Here is a 21,685-nt window from a genome sequence, read left to right as displayed (position 1 = left end):
CCGGCCGAAGCGTCAAGTTAGCATCCTGCGTTTTCAGCCTTCTGCGCAAGGGTGCATATGTAATGCCGCTTGTAAGAGGTTTCGTGACACTAAGCTACTGGAATAAACAAACTTTTTCGAGCATTTCGCGTGCTGCCTGTGATGGGTACGTCCTGTGCCTTGAGTGCGCGGACAAACGGAAACGGCGCCATGTGGTTCTCGAGCTGCGTGCTTGGCTTGCAACGACATGCTCATTTTCGTCGCAGCCACGTGCGATTCGTGAGCTTCGTGAGCCGACTGCATTGGACAATGCTAGAACCTTCCTTAACATTACTAGCACCAGGTGTGCGTTTATCAAGCTCATTACGGATGCGCTCCTGAGTTGCACCTAATTTGCCTATTAGCAACGGTTCATGACAGAAATTTCAGAAGCGAAGTGAATTCACGTTTCCAACGCTTATAACGAAGCATAACGCCTGACTGCAAGCAGAGGCGTTGTAATATAACGGCCGCGGGTTGAGATGGAAATAAGAAGACAGAGATGGAGAGACAGAGAGAGAGAGAGAACGAGCGAAAGGGAAGAGAATGAGCAGAGTGTGTTTTTTTTTTCTTTTTCGCGTGCCGCTTCCAATTTATTAAAGCTATTCTCAGCTTGCTGTCGTTCGCTCGCCCCATTGCTGGCGTAGAAGGACGAGAAAAAAATAAACGCAGGAAATAGCTCGGGAGACGCGGGCAGGGTGAAATAAGCTGCAGGGGCTTGTACGGTATGCGATGTCAAACGCTTCGGGGAATGTCGGCGGGGCTTTTTACGGAAACCAATTTCACTCCCTCTCTTTCCGCCTTTCCTTTTCGCGGTTATTTGTTTTTCTCCATTGTTCGGTAGCCTCCATTTACTCGGAACATTGAAAGAAAGAAAACGCTTTAGGCATTACAGTTTTGATTGAAGGCGTGCTCTCGGCGTAGAGACGACGCACCTGCTTTTGCGACTGGGCGTGTTTCTTCGTCGGCGTTAAAATAATAAGCGTCGATTAAAAACGCAAGAATACGGAAGGCTGAGAACGACCTGACTCAGGCCCAGCTGCACGCGGAGAAAGAACGGTGCCGCCGCCGCGGCTGCCGCTTCGTTCGGGACGTTTCTGATGCGCGAAGTCGTTGGTGTCGAGAGCGCTCGCGCTTCTTGGCGCGTTGAACGGCGTAGTAGACAGGAACGGGAGCGGCGTCGGCGCGAGCGAGCCCGAATCCCGTTGAAAGCATCAGTCTCGGAGAGAGCGGGCGCGCATATCGTCGTCGTCCTTGCGGGATTATACTCGGGTGCAGCAGCTCTTGCCGTTTCTTTCGTTTCGGTTTCCATATTTCTGCTTCTCTCGCTCCGGCGGGCAATGAGCTAAACGAGCTGCGCGTTTCCCTTTGACACAGCCCCGGACGTACCCCTGCTATCCTGGCGAAAGAGCGCGCGCGCGCGCAAAGCGATTCTCTCGGCCGTTGCATTTGCGCGTGCCGACTGCGCGCCGCGATGAGGGCGTATCGAGGAGAAAAACGGCTCGGCGTCTCTATTCTTTCCATCCTTTTTTCTTCCCCCCCCCCCCCCCCCCCCCCCCCCCATCCTCTTCTAGCACTCCCACGCTCTTTTTCGTTTTATTCAGCTCGCAACTACAGTGCATTTGCAGCTTAGCATTCGGAGGACGGCCGTACGCCTCATTGCGCGCGCGAAGTTCGAGTTTTTAGACTACCTTGGTGTTTCGGTTTTTCGCTCGAGCCCAGCCTTCCTTGGGCTCGCTTCGGATGTGTAGAGGCTGTTCGTCGAGCCGAACGAGCTCTGGCGCGCTCTCGCGTCTCCCACCTCTGTTTATTTATTTTTTTTTCCGTTTCGGCGTGCGGAGCATCTATAGCTTCCTTTCTTTGCAGAGAGGCGCCTTCAAAGCCGTCCTCGTTCCTTTTTCGAAGCCTTCTTGTCTCTCTCTCTCTCTCTCTCTTTCCTTTTGGTTTGCCGTTTCGATAGTTGTGTTGCCCGGTGCTCGTTCCGGCTTGTCTGTGTTTGTCTTCTTGCGGTTCTGCGCGCTTTTCGCGCTTCCACTACGCCCTTGCCACGCCTCCCTCGTATCTTGCTCTTTTCTCTCGTGTTGCGGCAGCCGCGCAGAGCGAGAGAAACAAATTGATCAAATAACGCCTCCGAGAGCGGCGCCACGCTTGCTCTTCGACCGAGTTGTCCGCGAGGACATCTCACGCCCGCAGTTCCCGCACCTCTCCGGTTTTTCGCGTGAGACGAAAGAGCGCGGCGTGAAACCGTTTATTTTCCTTTGAAGACTACACGGAGGCTCTCGAAGAGTGGCTCTCTCGTTCGCTTTCCGCGCGCTCTCTTCTCTTCGAAAATTTTCGCTCGCTTTCAGCGCGAAGCCCGTCGTTGCCGTGCGCGGTTTCAATGGCCCGGCGTTTCTGTTAATTTATTTCTTTCTCCGTGGCAGTTTCTAGCTTGTGAGATTTTTTTTTCTATAAGAGGATAGTTTCTCCTGGCTGATCCTCTGGGACGAGAGTGGCTTTTGAGGGCGTCTCTGTGATGAACGGCTGCGAAGCCCTCAACGTGGCGCCCGACTGCAACGCTGGCCATGGACGAAGAAGGAGGGACCATCTCGTGTAGCCTCGGGCCTCTGCCAAAGCGATAGCCTTGAGTGGAACGGCTTCTATCTGCTAAGTGCTGCCTCTTCCTTGCGCGACGTGTTCCGCGATCATTGGGAAACGGTCGAAGCAGCGGAGCTGGCGGCAAGCTGTTGTGACGGATGAAAAAAAGTTTCTGCCACATTTAGGTTGCTTTATGCTTCTTTCTTTGTTTCTGTGTCCCCTTCTGTCTCTGTCATTCTTGTCTGGTTTGCCTGGGGTCTGGTGTTGTTGACGGAGTTGGGTTACAGCTTATTTCAGCGCCTGTAATGTCTTCCGCGACGTCTGGAGAAATGGTGACGCGTCGCGACTGGCGGACACTTAAGCGGAATCGGTGTGTCTAGAGGCCGTCGCGGGCCACTTAAGTTGTTTGGAGTTTCCTGTGCGATCCGTCTTCCTCGAAGAGCGACCGCACTGGTACGGATTCAGCCCCCTACCTTTTTGGATGGGAACATTCACTTAGTGGCGAGTCTCCCAAACAGGACATCAGATTTCTCACGGGCAGGGAGTATTACTTTTATCTGTATCTGCGCTCTAAACACAAGAGTAAAAAGGGGAGTAAGCCGTCTTCTAGCGCACTCCCTTTTATAAAAGGGAGTGCCCTAGAAGATAGCTCACTCTCTTTCTACTGCTTTCTGTTTAGAGTGTGCTCAGGGGAGGCAGAGTGGATAAACTCGTCAGGTTACTGCGGTCCTGCGACATTTAAATTGGAGCGAGTGCTCGATGAAGTTGTTCCAGCGTCGTGCCTGAACACTATTCCAGCAGCAGCCGCATCCAACTCCGAACGGCGGGAACTAGGCCCTGGTGAAAAGGGCACGCGGAGGAGTGGTGCATTTGCTCTCTGTTGGACGAAGAGCTAACGAAAGCCACCGATGGAATCTAGTTTTATTTCAGTCTCGCGTGGTCTTCCACACGCCGTTAATGCGCCGACAACACGTGCGCGCGTTTCACTTTCGCTTACGCAGTGCTGCCGTTACCGCAGCCAACGTGGGGAGAGACAGAGAGAGGGTATTCGCATTAACAAGCAAAAAGAAAAGAGGTGAAGGACCTGCGTGCCTACGTCGGAAGGAGCATAATGCGATAGCTGCCATGTTAGCGTTTCTGTGCGCTGCCTCCACTTTGCTTCCGCACCGGTCTTGGAGCATGCGGGATTTCTGCTCTTGCCTTCCGTCCTTGATGGTTTGGCTCGTGCGCTTAGTTCTGTCGCGGCGTGCCGTTCCAGACAGTTTGTGTGCATTTTCCCAGGCTTCACGCTTCTCCCTTTTAACCACAGTAGCCGCGCATTCACCGCAGAGGTTTTCACTGCACTCGCCGCACCTTGTTCTTAAAGAAGGTCTTGACTGTCGGGCTTGTAGTTGCTTCCGAGCTCAACGCGCACGTAGTCACGCCTATAACCATGTTCGCGACCGAAAGCAAATAAAATGCTGTGTCTGTTGCTAGTACTAAACTATGTACGAGCTTTCCAGGTGTGTATATGTATTCGCGGAATCTTACCCAGTCTTTTTCGATGCCACACGTGCTTCCAGCGTGACGCTGGGTGATATCTATTTGTTCCGACACAAAGCACAAAGTGGTGCTTGCACTTAACCCTCTTGTTGCATGTGTCGAAGCGAAAACAGGATTTTTACGTTGTGTCTCCTGGAGGATACTCTGTTCTGAATTTTATATTTCCTGGAGGCGTTATAAGGGGGGTAAATTTTGCTCATGTATTGCGGTGACCTGAAAGATTCATTGGTTTCCCCAAATTTCCTCTGACATTTCGCTAGCAATTCTGCTGAGCCTTTAACACTCGACTGCATTTGTTAGATACGATAAACCTATATATCCGCAAATGCCGTTGATTTCAGGCGCATATAGTTTCCTTTTGTTCGGCTCCCATGCAGTGTATACATGGAACGAAGGGCCAATCAACTGCTGACCATCAGCCAAACAGTCTATCCGCTTCACCACGGCCGAAATCGCGCTGTTTATAGAGAACATAAATGAAGTCATGCGTTGACCATTCGAAGGCGATGAAGTTTTAGGAAGCGTTTTAGCGGCGCCCATCGAGTGCGTGCCAGAGAGTGTTTTTTTTTTGCTTTTTTACAGCGTTATGTTATTCCTTTCACAGGATGGTACTCTCTGTCCGCTAGGTTGCGTTCTAAGGCACATTCGAGCCGGCGCCTTTCTCTCTTCCAGCTGAGCATCCGGAGAGATGTGTCGGCTAAAATGGGTGGGTTGACAGCAAGCAGCTCGAGCTCGTACCCGTGAACGTGGTCACGAACGTAAGGGATTGCGGAATAAAAGCCCGGAGGTGCGCACTAGCGAACCAGACGTAGCAATTTGTCGACGACTGGCCGAATATTGACAGGCGGACATAGTTGGGATTATGAGCGTGATTGTGAGCGTATGAGAAAACGGCGTTAAGACCGCGAGGTACGGACTTGCGAAGCTGCGATCAAGCTGACGCTGAAGTTCGCATGATCCTGGGAGTGATAGTTGGCCAATCTAATTTTTATCAGAGAACTTTACCTTATGATTATTTTTTTGCGATATAAGCTGGCGATATTGTATTAGGAGCTTTCTTCGGTTTGGACGAGGAGAAGATCAATTTCTGTTGATGTCTGTCGTCAAATAGCGCCCTCTGTTCAACCGCGAATGAAAGGAGTCCTCGTACCATTAATGTGGTTTTATAAATTGCGAGAAAAATGTCGCCTTACAACAGCAAGCTTGTGGAAAATACATGCAGTGGTGCTCCAGCTGCTCCATTTGCTCCATTTTGATACATTTACATTTTGCTGCACCAGTCTGCTCCAAAAGTGGCAAATTGATCAATATTGCGCCTTAGCTGCTCCAGAAAGAAGACATGGTCGCGGGAAAGCAACTATATTTAGAGCCATTCAGGATTTCGGTTGACAACCTACTAAAACGTTTTCGCAGTTGGCAACCTAGGGCGTTGGTGGGCTGCCTTGTGATAGAATTTAGCAGCCAGTTTTTACGGAGGAAGGAAAGAACTCGGGAGAGGCTGTTACTTCACATTTTTTGAAGCCGGCTCCCGTAGGGAAAAAAACTGAGCAGGGAGCGTCCAGTGAAGCCTAGTCGTAAAGACCATCGCCGCCCCCATTGAAGCGCATGTATTTCAGACCTTCATGTAGTAAGGGTGTTGCGGGAGTTGACCTTGATGTAACGAACTGGCTACGCCCTCTATCTGTTAGTGCTGAGCCACTCAAAATTTGTTAGAACCACACGAAAGTTCAGTGACAATAAAGCACGAACTGACATGAGAGGAACGCCGATCGCATCGAGCCGCTGCAGTTGGCGCAACGCGCCGTGCTCCAGCGCCGTTGGTGCATCTCCGGCTCTTTCTCTTTTGGAACGTCATACCACGTGGCGTTGCAACTGTTCATGCTCAAAAGCAGCGAAAAATGATAGGGCATAGCAGAAAAGAAAAGACACGAGCAGTGCGCGGCGATCACTGCCGCGTGGTTGCTCGCGTGATTCCAGTGCTGGTAACTTTGGTGTGTCAGGAGCGGGGACGGCGGAGATCGCCGGCGACGCAAAGTGAGGAGTCCGTTTCCTGGGGCTACAGCGAGGGAGCAGCGGGGAAGAACCTCCGCGGTTGGTCTGCGGCAGCGGCACGGCCGCACGCGTTCCTCTCCAGCTCGGTCGCGGTGCCCCCGCCTTGTGCGGGTCGCGGCGGAGGTGGCGGCAGCTGCTGCTGCAGTCACACTATCAGCGTGATCGCAAAAAGTTTCTCCACGTTTATGACTTTCGAGTAACACTGCTTTGTGTAAATGTTTTCAAGGTGATTGCACCTACTTTTATTTCTTATTTCGGTTCCCGTTCTGCAGTGTCCTTTTGACTCACTTCGCGAAACCTACATGTAACGGAAACCTGGATGTAAAGAAAAATCTCAGACTTTTTAAAAATTTTGTTATGACCACGTTTAACTGTAGAGCCAACATGAAAAAAGAATGATTCTAGTAAACGTGTTCTCTGGACTTTTAGTCAAGCACGCTTGGTTGAACTTGCGTGCAAGGCAGCGTGAGCATTAATAAAATATTTTCTCTGTTTTTGTGATTGTTTTTTCCAAGCTACGCATGGCTGAACCTTATCTCGTTAGGAACAAACTCTTTGTGACTCCTTTATTCCGTTCATGCTGTTCCCATGTTGCTCCAGGGTTATCGTTCTGATACAAATGTGCTCCAGAATGGATATTTTTCTGCTCCAAAAATTGCTCCAGAACTTGAAATGGCTGGAGCACCACTGTACATGTCGGTGATGGGAGATCACCTTTCTTTTTTTATGTATTGCTATCGATCTGTGTCGTGGGACGAACTTTAACGGGAGTGGCACAACTGCTTAAAAAGTGCTCTTTTATGCCTTGGGCCTAAATGTGTTTCGACACATCCGGGCTGGGATGAGATGCTTGCGAAATCAAAAGTTTCGAATGCATTCCGTTCCCCGTTTTGTCGTCTTTCCAGGGATGAAAGGTAGAGAGAGGTGGAGGGAGAGATGGCTTTTCCGCAGAGACGCCGGTCGTGCGGGGGTGCACCCTTTACAGGCGTCACTGCGTGAGGAAATTGGGTACCGGGAGTTTGGCCTCGAACCTCGCCTTTTTTTTTTTCTTTTCAATTTTCTCCTTCCGTAGTCGGCTTACTCTGTATTTTGAGTTCATTTTAATTCATAGCAGGGCTTCTTCATTTTTCTTTGTACATCTGCTCTTGTATTTTTTCACCGAACATTCTGCTCAAATCTTTTCGTTTTACTATTTGTGAGCGGTCATTGGCTGTAGTGTTTTTACATGCAAGTTGACTGATGGGAACTTTGACGACCAACATCGTCAACGGAAGCTTACGCAGCATATTTCGGCTCTTACCACGAGGGCCGTCACATTGCTGCTGTGCTAGTGGTAGTTAATTCTTAAACTATGCTTCTGCAACGTGTAACCTGTGTTTACGCTTGGAATTCCTTCCACCTATTCGCTTAGTGATTTTTTTTCCCCGTTAGGTAGTTCAGATGCCGTTTCTCGCAATTTCTAAGCTTTGGGAGTGCTTTATCTGTAGGGCCTGTCGATTATGGGGGTGTTTTACTTATCGCGCATCGCTGTTCGTCATTGTATTTCGAGAGCATCATTGCAAACCATCATGGCTGAGTGTAAGTAGAAGTGTTTTTTTCGTTATCATGATTTGCGTAAGGTGGTTCTCATGGGGATAATAAAGTAATGCATACAAGTTAGCAGGAGCAGGAAAGAAAAATGTTGTTCCAATTGCGAGCCATGCTTTCTAACGTCGGTTTGTATTTTTGATTGTACTCCTGCTTTTTGATCGCCCTTTTGTTGTTAAAAAAAGACTACCAATGCATTTTTTTCTTTATGATTTCTGGTACCGTAATTTCCAGTGTACAGCTCGCTCCTGGTGTACAATCTGTAGAGCTGAAGAAAAAAAATTACTAGATTGTTCGCTCTCAGTATATTGTTGCCCTGCCGCGGTGGCTGAGTGGTTACGGCGCTTGGCTGCTGACCAGAAAGATGCGTGTTCGATACCGGCCGCGGCTGTCGAATTTCCATGGAGGCGAAATTCTAGAGGCCGTTGTACTGTGTAGTAATAACTCCAGGTGGTCGAAATTTCCAGAGCTTTCACTACGGCGTCCCTCATAGCCTGAACCGCTTTGGGACGTTAAACGCAGACGAGTACATTGTGGTCCAGAGGGGCCAGGTATGAATTCTGCGAATAAAAACATTTGTATGATTCGGCCAGTCGAGCAATGAAAGTCCATTGTTTCTATGTCGATTGAAGATTCTTCATTCGATTCGATATCTTCGCTTTTGCTCTGTTCATTTAGTTCAGACGTCTGAAAGTCGCCTGTAGTGACGCCATTGACGATTGCTTTGACAAGGGATCGCTTTCCAGGATTCCACTACCCACTTCCGCACTTTTTTCGTGGGTGCTTAAGGTTGTTCACCGAAATCTGGATAGCAGCTGATTCCATTAAACACGTTTTCTTATACTCACTCAAGCAGAGGCAAGAAAAGCACTGTGCGAGTGTCGCAAAACTTCATGATAGAATTGCTTTGGAAATTTCACGCTACATTAGCGGTAGTGGATGCAGAAATACTGTATAGCACCAACGCGAAAAATTTCATCTTTTAAACGTGTACAGCCCGCGAACAGTATATGGGAAATTGTGGCAGTCACAATATGCTCAGCTTTTCTTCTTTTTTTTTTTTAGGAGCCATTTTGAAACACGCGAGAACCCATGAAAAAAAAAAAAAACTAACAATGCACTCTCGTCTCTTTGTGGCTTTTAAGATGAATCTGTGCCATCTTGTCCGAAGTTCCTTCATGGAAAGCTCCATGCTGCGTATTTATTCTGTTCTCCAGAGGCCTTTCGATGCTCTTTTCGGATTATGCCTTCCTGTGCTTTTCACTGGTCCCCGTTCTTCGTTTGCAGCACTGCGAACCTTCGCATTTGCTTCGAAATTTACCCATCAAATACTGCACGCGCTCCACTTTTCATTAATAAACATTTCTTGTATTAACCTTGGGGCACGTGTGGAGTACTGGCCAAGCTGCCGCTTGTTGCACAGCTGCATGGCGCATTCGTATGTGCATTCGCAGCTTGGGCGTTGCTTGCAGAGGCAGCCCGCTTGGCTCTCTTCGGTGCAGCTTGGTTGTCGCGCTGGAGCTGTTTTTTAGTAAGTAGGGGCAAGCAGGGGGATCCTTTGAGGTTTTGAGCTGTTCGTTTTCTTGCCGTCCTCTTGCACACGTGGCATTTACTGTCGCATGTGAGGAAGGCCGCGGTCATTGTGCTGCCAGCATCGTGCCGACAGCCTGCTCTCGTTTTGTCCGTTTATTCATCTCGAAAGAACACCACGAAAAGGTGTAGAACTGCTGATTTTTCGATTTGCGCAGTATAGTATTTTCTCTGAAAGATGACAATTTTTCTTGAGCTTCTAACTTTTTATGCCTCGTTTAAGAAAAGCGAGGTGGACAGTGGTGAGAAAGAAAGAAAAAGAGAGTGAAAGATAGTGGCAGGGAAAGTAATGGATTTAAAGAACAGTCGAAAACGTTTGAGGTCTGCTCTAGATTTCGATCGCAAGCGCCTGTACTCTCGAAACCTTGTTATTTGTCAGAATCACGACACGGGCGACCAAAGTCTTCCCTGCTGGAAAGCCTGTTTCTTGCAAGTTTGGCCCCCGCTGTGGGCAGCAGCTCTCGTGTCTTTCGTGTTCTTTGAAGGGAAGTTTGCGTTCCAGCAATAAGGATGAAACTGTTTTACGTTCGTGGTAACTCAATTTTGGGGTGACAATTTGTTCCTTTGGATGAGACTTATAGCATTCGACGTGCAGTTTTCTTTTGATTTCTTTTCTCTTGAACGTCTTGAAGGGAAGTAGTGCACCTTCGCGAGAAGCTAAGAAGAGAAGAAGGGGTAACGAGGTAAAGAAGTTCATCAAGGCATCTAGCTCTGTTCTCTGTAGCCGACATCAAAGAAAGGAACTCGTGAGGTGTCTTGCAAAATTGAAGCGCCTGCTTTCTTCAGTGGTTTCTTCGATGGGCTTAGTTTCTCGCAAATTTCGGCTTTCTTTTTTTCTCAATTGGCTGCTGAAACTTCCAGCAGGAATTATGTTTTACTATACAAAGCATGAAGCAGGCATTCGAGTTATAAGCGAAAGTGCAGTTTTCTTCATGTACAGCCTTTGTCAAAGGTTTGGAGCCCAGGGGGTTTTCTGTGTCGTTCTTGATGGATCTTTAGCGCTCTAAATTTTCTGGACGTGAGAAGATTTCTGGTACTGCCTCCTGCAATAGATAGGACTTCCATGAATGCTCCTGGAGTCCCAATATAAAGCTTAGAAGTGAACCCCCCCCTGGGCTCTATACTTTTGACAAAGACTACTTTGTTAATCTTGTCGTGGTAGGAATACCATTTGCCAGCCGCATTAATTGATAACCGGGTCACTCGCGGCTGTTGTGCTGGCAGTAAATATAAACGCGATAGATATTTATTCGCTCTTGTTCTAGAGGCTATCCTGGCAGTTCCTTTATAGAACTAGCGGAGAATAAATTGGACTGTCACAAAGCTTAGTAAGGTTAAGCGGACATATGAAGCGTATACAGTTATAAAGGGCGGGCACGTACTGTTCTTTCGTGGTTTTAGCGAACAGGTGAGAGCTAGGTGTGGGATTCTTAATCATTAAGGATATAGCTGGTAACATAAAAAAATTCGTGGCATAATGATAAGGGTTAGTCGTCGTAATTAAGCTTGAGGGTAGTAGAAACCTACCCGCCTCTATCTGCCCGTGATGACCAGGTAGTCTGAAATTCTTATGCGGTCGTGGAATCGGCAGTGACTAAAAGAAAAACACAGGAAACTGTAAAGATAGGCGACTTCAATGCAAGGCAGGCAAGAAGCAGGCAGGAGATAAGGCAGTGGGTGACTAAGGTCTAGTAATAGCAGATCGGAATTAGTAGAGTCGGTGACTCTGGCATAGGGTCTAGTTATAGCAAATTATTTCGCAGAATGAAATAATTTGCGCATCATGAATACTTTCTTCCCCAAACAGGAGAACCAAAAGTGGGCGTAGAAGAGCTCGCGTAGCGAGATTAAAAATGAAGTAGACTACATATTGTGCGCGTATACTGACTTCGTGTTGGATGTGGAGGTGGTCGGCAAGGTGAGATGTAGTGACTATAGGATGTTGAGGTCTCGAAATGCCCTAAAATTGAAGAGGGAACGCAGGAAAGTGTTAAAGAGGAATCCCACAATCGAGTTAGCATTAAGAAGGATAGTAGAAGAATTGACGATCTCGCCACAAAACAGATATTCTGCTTTAAACGGAACGTCGGGCTTAGCGTTTATGCACTGAATCGTGGTTTATGGTTTTTGGGGGTTTAAAGTCCTAAAGCGACTCAGGCTATGAGGGACGTCGTAGTGAAGGGCTGCAGAAATTTTGACCACCTGGGGTTCTTTAACGTGCAATGACATCGTACAGTACACGGGCTCTAGCATTTCGCCTCCATCGGTATGCGACCGCCGCGGCTGGGATCGAATCCGCGTCTTTCCGGTCAGCAGCCGAGCACCATAACCACTGAGCCATCCCAGCGGCCTTACTGAATGGTAATCTCACTGATATCATTACGGAGTGCGCAGTAAAAGTAGAGCTTTCAAAGCTAATAAGCATTAGCAAACCGATGTAACGATACGTAATGGGCAGATATTGGTGCTTGCTTTAAATAAAGGTGCTAACCTAGAAGCGGCGAAGAAGAAACTAGGAATGTGCAAAAATAAAATCTACGCCCGAAGAGATTAGGGGGGAATGTCATTTCCAATTTGTATAAGATGGCTCGCCAAGGAGTTCTAAAGTTGATTCACTCAAGAATGACTTTTCTAAACAGTTATTGTATTGTAGTCGAAATAATTGGGACGATAATAAAGGAGGCATCTGTGCAGAGGAATTGGACATTACGCCGATAACGATAGGAAGTAAAGAAAGCCTTAGAAGCAATGCAAAGCGGCAAATCAGCTGGTGAGGATAATTGTAGATCTATTGAAGGACGGTGGGGAGGTTGTGCTAAAAGAACTGGCTACCCTGAATATCCATTGCTTTATGACCTCGATCCTACCTGATTCTTGTAACATTCATTCAGAAAAGGACTTAAAAAATTACGCATTGACCATTTATGCTGTCCGCTCCCTACAAAATATTGACTGAGGTAATTGACTAAGGTAAATAAGAATTACGGCCTGTTCATAGGTTAACAGACAGCATTTAACTCACTGGAAACGGCAGCAGTCATGCAGGCATTGCGGAACCAGGGTGTAAAAGAGGCATATGCAAGAGTATTGGAAAGTATCATACTTCGTTTCATACATAGTAGGCAACGCTGCGGAGGTTGCTGAAGTAATGCGTCCGCGAAACCGTATTACTCCGCCACGTATCATTCGTTCTCGAATCTCCGGTCATTGTTTGGACGAATACAAAGAGCGGTATAAAACGATATAGTAGCATTGAAAATCACGGTCGAAGCTGTGAGGCGCTCGGTGTTCGGTCTCTCCGGCCATAAGTTTCACGGAGTATGAACTACTTTTTGGGCGCAGATTTAGTAGAAGCGATTCGCCCTACCAACTGTGTATCATACCGCCTCGTCTACTTTTTGCTTCTCGCAACCTCGACGAGTCGCAGGACGAAAATGTGGCAAGAGGTAAAACGAAGTCCAGGAGGTGCCAGTCACGGCACTTAAGATTTGTCGCTACGAAATATGTTTTTGTTCGCTTTGGTTGTATGACGAACTACTTTATGCGTGCGGACTTAGCCTGCGCGAACAGGCCCGCTAGCTTTGGCAGCGTTGCCTGCTATGTATTAAACGGAGTATTTTGCGATTGCACCGCCATCATTTTCCTTCATTGGAAAAGTGATAAAATCCCAATCAGGAAGGGTATCAGGCAGATAGACATGATCTCTCCAGTGCTGTTAACCGCGTGTTTACAGGAGGTATTCAGAGATCGGAACTGGGAAGAGTTCGGGATAGAAGTTAATGGGGAATGCCTGAGTAATTTGCTATTCGTTGAGGACATTGCCTTGCTAATTAACTTAGGCGACGAACTGCTTAGCACGATCTATGACGTGGAGAGGCAAAATAGGACAGTGGGTCCAAAAATTGATTTGCAGAAATTTAAAGCAATGTTCAACATATTTAGTAGGGGACTGCAGTTTACGGTAAGCAGCGTAACTTTGGAAGTGGTAAGGGAATGCATCTGCCTAGGCTAGGTAATGACCGCAGATCCCTACCACGAGATTGATGTAGCTGGGAGAATAAGAATTGGGTGGAGTGCGTTTGGCAGGTACTCTCAGATAGTGATCGGCAGCTTAGCAGTATTCTTCACACGGAATATATACGCGTATCAGCTGTATCTTGCTGGTATACTCACCGTTTGGTCAGAGTCGTGGAGACTAACGAAAAGGGTTGAACTTAATGTCGGGACAACGCGTGGAGTTATGGGTGGGAAATTTATAGACGTAGCTTTAAGAAACAGGAAGGGAGTAGAGTGGGTCAGAGAACAAACGCGCGTTAATGACATCCTAGTCGAAATCAATAGTAAGAAATGGACATGGGCAGAGTCTGTACTGAGAAGGAAAGGTGACTGATGGTCCTTAAGGGTAACGGACCGGATGCCAAGTGAAAATAATCATCGCAGGGAGGGGGTGGCAGAATGTCAGGCAGGCGGATGATATTAGGAAGTTCGCGGGGATAAGGCGTCTGCAGCTGGCACAAGTTAGGGTTAATTGGAGGGGTATGGAATAAACTTTTAGTGGACGCAGTTGGCCTGATGACGATGATGATGTTCTTGAATATTCGTCCAGATGCTTTCTCAGTGATTCCCGTCATGAACCGTCGCCGATGCGCATGAGCGGTGTACCTGTAGCCGAATGGGAGAACGTGCGGGGCTCAGATCACCATTGCTGTCGGGTATCCACTGTTTTTCCGGCGGGTGGCACATTTCCACTGGCCTGGTGCTCGGGCTTCGGGGGATGAAATGCCACGAATAGCGGGCCTTTGACACCACCTGCTGCAGGACCAAACACGCCAGCCAAGGCGCTTTTTGACCAGGCTGCCCTTTCGTCATTAGAATCAGATCATCGTCGTTTTTGGTGGACGTCTGTGAAGTGCCTTTGCTGTTGCTGAATACTTTTTTTTTTCTCGTCCAGTTAGCGTACCGTATAGTGGTTGTTAAGTTTTTACGTGTCTCGGAAACCCCGCGAGCTATGCGGCGCGTTGTAGTGTTCGCCACACCAGAGTGTCATAGCCTTGGATCTACCGTGGGTGTTAGGGTTTTAAAGATTTATTTTTCTTTATTTTTACTCCAGTGTCTTTAGCAAAGGTCACTTTTTCTGGTGCGTAGGTGTGGCTGCGTTGCACTTTACAGACCCCCTACTGAGAAAATCGCGTTAAGCGGGTCCTACTTCCAGTCTGCCTCCTTGGTTATCTCCTTGTTTCGTACTTTTCCCTAATGCAGTGCTGCCGGGCTGTTCATTATTGCGACTTTCGTTTCTTGTTCATTTGTTCTTTTTTTTTTTGCTTCCTGTAGGCCACAGGAGGCAGCGCCAGAGGGACAGCGTGTTGCTTTCTGCGACCGGCACAGCTGCGCGTGTCTCCTCGACTTGTGTGTCGCTCGGGGCGGAGCCGGCCTCTCAGGTCGCACACACGCCGCCCACAGGCCGAAGGACTAAAGTTGCGGGGTCTCGGGGCGAGCGGCCTCTGCACTGTCCGGCGTGCGCGCGCGCCTTCTCTCTTTCTGTGTCCCCCCTGCGGGGCTAATGGCATTAAGCCCATGACCCAGCGACAGGCTGCCTGTTTCTGGGTCTGTCCCCGCACTGGCCTGAATGATTGAAGGCTGCTCCGTCGCGGGGCGACCGCGACGTGACGGGCCTGTGGCCTCCTCCTGCGACTCCGTGTGCCAGACGGCGGTGCCTTCTGCCGCTATTTTTGGTACCAGTGCGGCACGTAGAATCGGCGTTGATTGATTTACGGAATGAAGAGGCCTTCGGGTCTTTTTGTGTAGACAGCGCAAGCACCTCAGTCTGAGGAAGCACGTTCACCTATTTGTCCGGCGCTGGGCGGTGCGCGCTCGAAACTCGAAATTAGCCGCCGTCCATTCGACATGGATGCGTAAGAGCGAAGTGCAGCCTTCCTGTCGTTTTGCCGCTGCGACAGTGTTCTATCGCGCTCAGTATGACTTGCAACGCCGGCAAGCGTGGCCGGAGCGCTCACCGGGAGCGTGGTGGGGCCGGCAATCGGCGCGCTTGCGAGCGAAAGCAAAAGGGATTTTGCTGTTCTAACAGTCACCCTTCTCCCCTCTGTCATCTAGTCTGGAGGTGGTGGTGAAAACATTTATTACGAATGAGCAGGAGGTATGTTTGGATCAGCCCGTAAGGGACCGATCCTTACAAACACTAGGTGGAGGTCCTTAGTATGGGACCCCAGTGGCGGTTGCCGCCGCCCGGGCGTGCCCGACTAAGGCTTGTTGGGCCTGTAAGTCGTGGCAGCCGAGCAGGGTCGCCTCCCAGTCCTCCCGGGTTGGGTTGGGGATGGGGGGAATAGCGGGGTTGGAGGGGCAGGCCCACACCATGTGATAAGTGTCAGAAGACACTGCACTACAGTGTGGGCAGCTGCCGCTAAAGGAGGGGTCAAAATGTTTTAGCGCTGCCGGGCACAGCAATGTACTGGTGAGAAGGCGGTGAAGGAGCCGCTCATCCGCCTTCTTAAGGCCTTTACATGGGCTAGGGTAAAGGCGATGACAATTTTGATAATATGTTGTAATATCTTTGAATGTATAGACCGGATTAAAATCGGGTTCCTGATCGGACGGGGAGGAGAAAACAGCCCGGTGAGAGAGCGCGCGGGCGGCTGCGTCTGCTGCCTCGTTTCCTGTCAACCCCTGATGAGCAGGGGCCCCTATGAGGTAACGGTGTGCGGGGTCCGTATCCCGTATGCAATTTTGGTATATTCGATAGGCTAGGAAGGGAGTGCAGCCTTGTTCGACGTTCCGACAGGCCCCTCGCGAGTCGGTGATTATGTATTTTGAATTGGAATGTGAGGCCGCGAGAGCAATCGCGACCTCTTCTGCTTGTGTTGCACTGCGGGCTCTGAAAGTTAGGCCGTTAACTGTGTTGCTGTTGTGAACTACCGCGGCCGTGTACCATCCCCCGTGGTGAGGGCCGGAGGCGTCCACGTAGTATACACCTGTTTTGTTGCCATAATATCGGGCTAGCGCTTCCGCTCGTGCCAGGCGCCGACCATTATGGTCTTCATGTGACATGTTTGCTGGAAGAGGCCGCACGTGGAGGGCACGTCTCCACAGTTCCGGGATGCGAAACCTGTCTTCCATTGGAGGGGTGTGTTGGATATGGAGTCGAGCAAGAAGGCGGCGACCCGACTCCGTTAGCGACAAGCGTGTGTACTGGTTTGTAAGGTGCGCCTCCCGGAGTTCCCGGAAAGTATTCACCACCCCAAGAGCCATAAGCCGGCTGTTTGAAGTAGTGATGGGGAGGTCAAGGGCACGTTTAACAATTTTGCGAAGGATGACCTCAAGGGCGTCCTCCTCTTGTTTCCGTAGGTGGAGATAAGGAGTCGAATAGAGAATTCGTCTGGTTACAAAGGCGTTTGCCAGCCGCAAGGCATCCTTACTTCGTAACCCTCCGCGTTTGTTGGAAACCCGGCGGACCATGCGGCCCACCTGGTCCCCCACCTTACGGAGTTTGGCCAATGTAGTGTCTGGCCGCCTGTGTTTGTGGATGTAGAGTCCGAGTACCCGTATCTCATCACTTTCGCGTATGGGACCACTCTCAAGAGAGAGAGATATTTTAGTTGTGCACTTCTGTGAGGGGCGGAGGTGCACAAATTCCGATTTTTGAGGGGAACATTGAAGACCGCAGCGGCGGGCGTAGCGGTCTACTATCGTCGCCGCTGTTTGCAGGCTGGTTTCAATGTCTCCTGTGCTGCCCTGCGTGGCCCACAGAGTGATGTCATCGGCGTACAGGGCGTGCTGCACGCCGGCGACACCACTCAGCTGGGCCGGCAGGTGCATCATGGCCAGATTGAAGAGCAGCGGGGAAAGTACCGCGCCTTGAGGGGTTCCCCGCGTGCCGAGTAGGTAAGGACCATGGTCTCTATCTTGAATTCGAATGTAGGATTGACGATCTATTAAAAATTGGCTTATGTATTGGAATGTATTGAGGCCACAGTCGGTGTGACTTAGGTTAGTGAGTATGATCTCATGTGTTACATTGTCAAATGCCCCTTTAAGATCCAAGGCGAGTACTACCCGGTCATTATGGGGGCATTCGAGGGGGTCAAGGACTTCCCGATTGAGTTGCAGGAGGACATCCTGTGCGGATCTGTGTGGGCGGAATCCGAACATGGTGCTCGCAAAGACTTGTTTGTTTTCAAGATATGTAGATAACCGATCCCGCACCATCGTCTCCATTAGTTTGCCCACACATGAGGTGAGAGAGATGGGGCGGAGGTTATCTGTGTCAATTGGTTTGCCAGCTTTAGGAATAAAAGTGACCAAAGCCGTTTTCCATTCGATTGGCATGGGGGTGTCCCCGCGCCAAATCGCATTGACGTATTCCAGGAGGGACTGGTATGCCAAGTCGGGCAGGTTCGTCAAAAGCTTGACGGTGACCTTATCCCGTCCTGGCGCAGTGCCCCGTTTCATTTTGGCGAGAGCCGCCCGCAGATCATGGAGCTGGAAAGGTTGATCCAGCTCCGTGTTCTCTCTGCCTGCATAAGAGTACGCAGATCCACGGGGGTCTTGGGCTGTACACAGATACTGGTCCTGAAGTTTCTGTGCCAGTTGAGTCGTGTTGCCAGAAAAAGCGTGCAGGGCTCGGTGCAAATGTTTTTGTGTTTCGGTTCGTGTTTGTGTTGGGTCGATTAGGGCTCGAAAGAGACGCCACGTGTTTCGGCTGGACATTTGTCGCGCGGCCGTGTTGCATCTATCTACCCAGTTGGAGTCGGCGAGTTGGGCCGCGTACTCTGCCGCTTTCTGGGTAAGCTCGGCAATTCGAGCTTTAAGCTTTCTATTGTGTTTCTGGCGTCGCCAACGGCGGACGAGGCTGCGACGGGCTTCCCAGAGGTGTAGAAGGTGGTTATCCACGTCCGTGACCGCCTCTGAGAGCTGGATGTGTGTTTCATGCGAGGAAAGGTGTGCCAGCAGCTGTTGGGACCATGCTGTGTAGCCTTGCGCGGAAATGGATGTATTATCAAGTGATTTAAAATTTTGCCTGAATTTCGTCCAATCTGGGATATGGGCTTGTGTTCTGGGACGCTTGAGGGGGCGTGTGCGTAGTGTAGTGTTAATGATGCAGGGGTCGCTACCGAGGGTCTCCTCGGTGTTGAGCCAGTCTGCGCGTCGTATGTTGCGAGTGAAGGTTAAGTCCGGACACGTATCCCGTGTCACGGAATTTCCTAGCCGGGTTGGGTGGACAGGGTCCGTGTGGAGGGTGAGGCCCAACGTGGACGCAAGCTCCGCCAGCTTACGCCCGCGCGACTCCTCCTTGCGATACCCCCACTGCTGACTGGGAGCGTTAAAGTCGCCCACAATCAGCAGGGGATCGCGGCCCGCTACTCTTAGCGCGCGGCTAAAGAGGTCCGCAAAAGTCACTCGCTTTAGTTTGGGAGAGCAGTACACGTTGAGTATATGCAACGGTGGGTCCCTGCGGCGGACTGGTAGGAGGGTCACCATTACATAAGAGTACTCTAGTTGGAGGTCGAGATCCACTAGGTTGGCTGTGTAGTCTTTGTGAACGAGAAGACAAGACGCGGGATCCTGTTGGAACGTCGTGCAATTTGAAATTGTGGCGCCCAGGCCTGGCTCTTGGAGGGCAACCACGGCTGGTAAGGACTCGAAAGTTTCAAGGTAGAGGCGGAAATTGGCCCGCTTAGTGCGGTCCTTAAAGCCTCTACAGTTCCACTGTGTTATTGAAGTTGACATGGTCGAATTGGATATGGCGGAACTCCTTTGATTAAGGTGTCTCGCCATGATTTAAAATTCTTGGGGGGGGAGGAGGAGGGATTGGCTGCCTCAGAGCCAGCTACTTGCGCCATCAAGGGGGTGATGACGGAAGGAGCGGGGCAGCTGTCCTCATTGTCCGAATCAATAATCAGACGGTTGAATTTTGAAGGGCGGGATACGTCCCTAATGGGTCCCGTCCGACGGAGGAGGCGGGGGTTGTCCGAGATGTGTTTTGAGACCACCGCGGGGACGGCAGATTTGACCTTTGTCAAGATCTGGTCCATGGCGGTCTCGATCATATATCGCAATTTAGAGGTTAAGCGCTCCTCCATCGCAGAGATGGCTGTCACGAGGGCAGGCGAGATCTCCGCGTCGCTCTCCATTGCGTCCGAGTTCTGCGGGGTCGGTGCGGCAGACGCCAATTTTGACTCTAAATTTTGAATTTTGTTGAGCAAAAGCTCATTCTGTGCCCGGAGCACGTCTATCTGTTTTTTGTTAGTCTGGAGAGGAGCATAGCGTTGTCGCATCGCCAACGGTAGCGCGGCGAGATTTGCGTGGCATTGCAAGGCGCAAGTCGCAGTTGATCTCAGATTGCGTAGGTCAGACGACGCGGGGGATGCAGCTGACTGGTGGAACAGCAGGATCCTTTCCACTTTGTTTTCAAGCACGCCGCTTGTTGGCACCGCCGTGCGTCCGGAAAGCACTGCGGCCACAAACTCGTGTGTTGCAAGTCATATTGAGTGCGATAGCACCTGAAATTGGGAGGGAAAGTTGTGAGTAATCTTGAACCCCGCTGTCCTCGTTTCCCGCCTTTCCTTTTCTTGTCTCTACTATGAAGAACACTAGCTGGCAACGCCGTGGGATGCCGCTGAGGCCTCTGGAATTTGTTTCCTTTTATTGAAACTACCTAAGTCTAGCCGTCAATGCTTTGCCCTTTCCTTTTCGTTAAATCACTTAAGGAAAGCAGCAGGCACAAGCTGGAGGTGTGGCCAGCTTCAGCTGCTTTGTCGCTCTTAATGAACGGTTTGGTTTGGTTTATGGGGTTTAACGTCCCAAAGCGACTCAGGCTATGAGAGACGCCGTAGTGAAGGGCTCCGGAAATTTCGACCACCTGGGGTTCTTTAAAGGGCAACTCCGGCGATTTTTCAGCCATTTTAAGTTAATGGCTGTTTTGGGTTCCTAGGAACCTCCTGTAATGTTTACGATACAAGGTTTTCAAAAGCAACCGTAAAATAATTTTTAAACAGCAAAAAACGCAAAACTCGAAACCGAAACCGCAAAACCGAAACCGGGGAGGGGCCTTCGTGCGGTATTGACTGTGACGTCACGAGCGGGTTCGCCGCGCTGTGAAGCCCCCGAAGATATCACAACTACCCTGAGCCGCGCTGTCGACATGACTGAAAGCGCGGAGGACAGCTTTTCCGAGACCAGCGAGTCTTTATAAGACGACTCATTCGACGATTTTGGACTGGACGAGTCGCCTTTTAGGTACGATCCACCGCCGAGCGAGCCAGCCGAGTCACACCACAGGCCGCGTCACCTGCAGCACGGAGACGGTCTGAACTCGGAGAAGTGACTACTTGAGTCATTTCTCGTGCATGCATTTGTGACAGAGTCGTCAGAACGAAAGTTAATGAGATGCACCCGCCGACAGCTGTTCGTGTGGCCAGTGCCGGCCGACCCAGCCTGATGAAAGAATCTGCTGCCGGAACGTTGCCGCGGTGCACAACGTCCTTACAGGGGCATGCATCACCAACAGTCCTCTCTGCGAAGCTTTATCTCGACGGCGAGCTTTTCGAAGTGAGTTCACGCCAGCTACAGTTCTACAATCCAACATACCGCTTCTTGACGGCCGCGCTTCGTTCAGCTGGCCGCTGCGATAGACGGTTGTACTAGAATAACGTTGGCACAGAATATGCCTTCAAGCGCCAGTTGAACGAAGCCTTAGCGAGTCCAAAGCTCTCTTTGAAGTACACGCTGTCTTCATAGCAATCTGGCGCGAGCACAAGTGGGTATGCTTCCTCGGAGACCAGTTTACACGGCGAACAGCTCTCACCAACTTATCGCGAAGGTTCTTATCGCTAGGAAACCTACGCTAGATCACGCCCGTTGTCACAGATCAACAATTCGTGCACCCCACAGCACAACAGAAGTTGCCGTGACCCATCTCTCTGGCGTACACATCACATCAAGCACGTTGAGATGGCGCGAAATTGCACAGGTGGTCGAAATAATTCCGGACAGCTCCACTACGGACCTCTTTCTTCCTTTCTTCTTTCACTCCTCCCTTACGTCGCGGTTCGGGTGTCCATTGCTGCGTCATTTACTTTCCTCAAAACCAATTTTCAGTTTTCCCCTGCACTGCCAGCGCCAGCGCGCGCCCAACCAGCTTGACACGCCGCCCCGCCAGTGACGTCACAGAACAGGGTGGCCTGTAGAAGTTGCTCGATCAGTGGGTGCCGCTCGCGTCGAGGAGCGCTTGTCTTCAAAATTCGCTTGCGGAAAAACTACGCCGGTTTCAGGTGCGAAATTTTACATGAGGCATCAGACTATCATA

General features: G+C 50.1%; 1 protein-coding gene across 11 annotated transcripts in view; it reads left to right on the top strand.

Moving 5' to 3' along the window:
* dlg1 (MAGUK family member discs large 1) overlaps window positions 1-21,685 on the top strand; it is a 559,794-nt gene that overhangs the window by 144,690 nt on the left and 393,419 nt on the right. The gene's annotated exons all lie outside the window — the stretch shown is intronic.

The sequence above is a fragment of the Amblyomma mixtum genome, chromosome 5, assembly GCF_055824585.1.
Source record: "Amblyomma mixtum isolate Tamu chromosome 5, ASM5582458v1, whole genome shotgun sequence".
Taxonomy (NCBI): Eukaryota; Metazoa; Arthropoda; class Arachnida; order Ixodida; family Ixodidae; genus Amblyomma; species Amblyomma mixtum.
The sequence above is the reverse complement of the archived record's forward strand: the minus strand, read 5'-3'. Positions and strand labels throughout refer to the sequence as shown.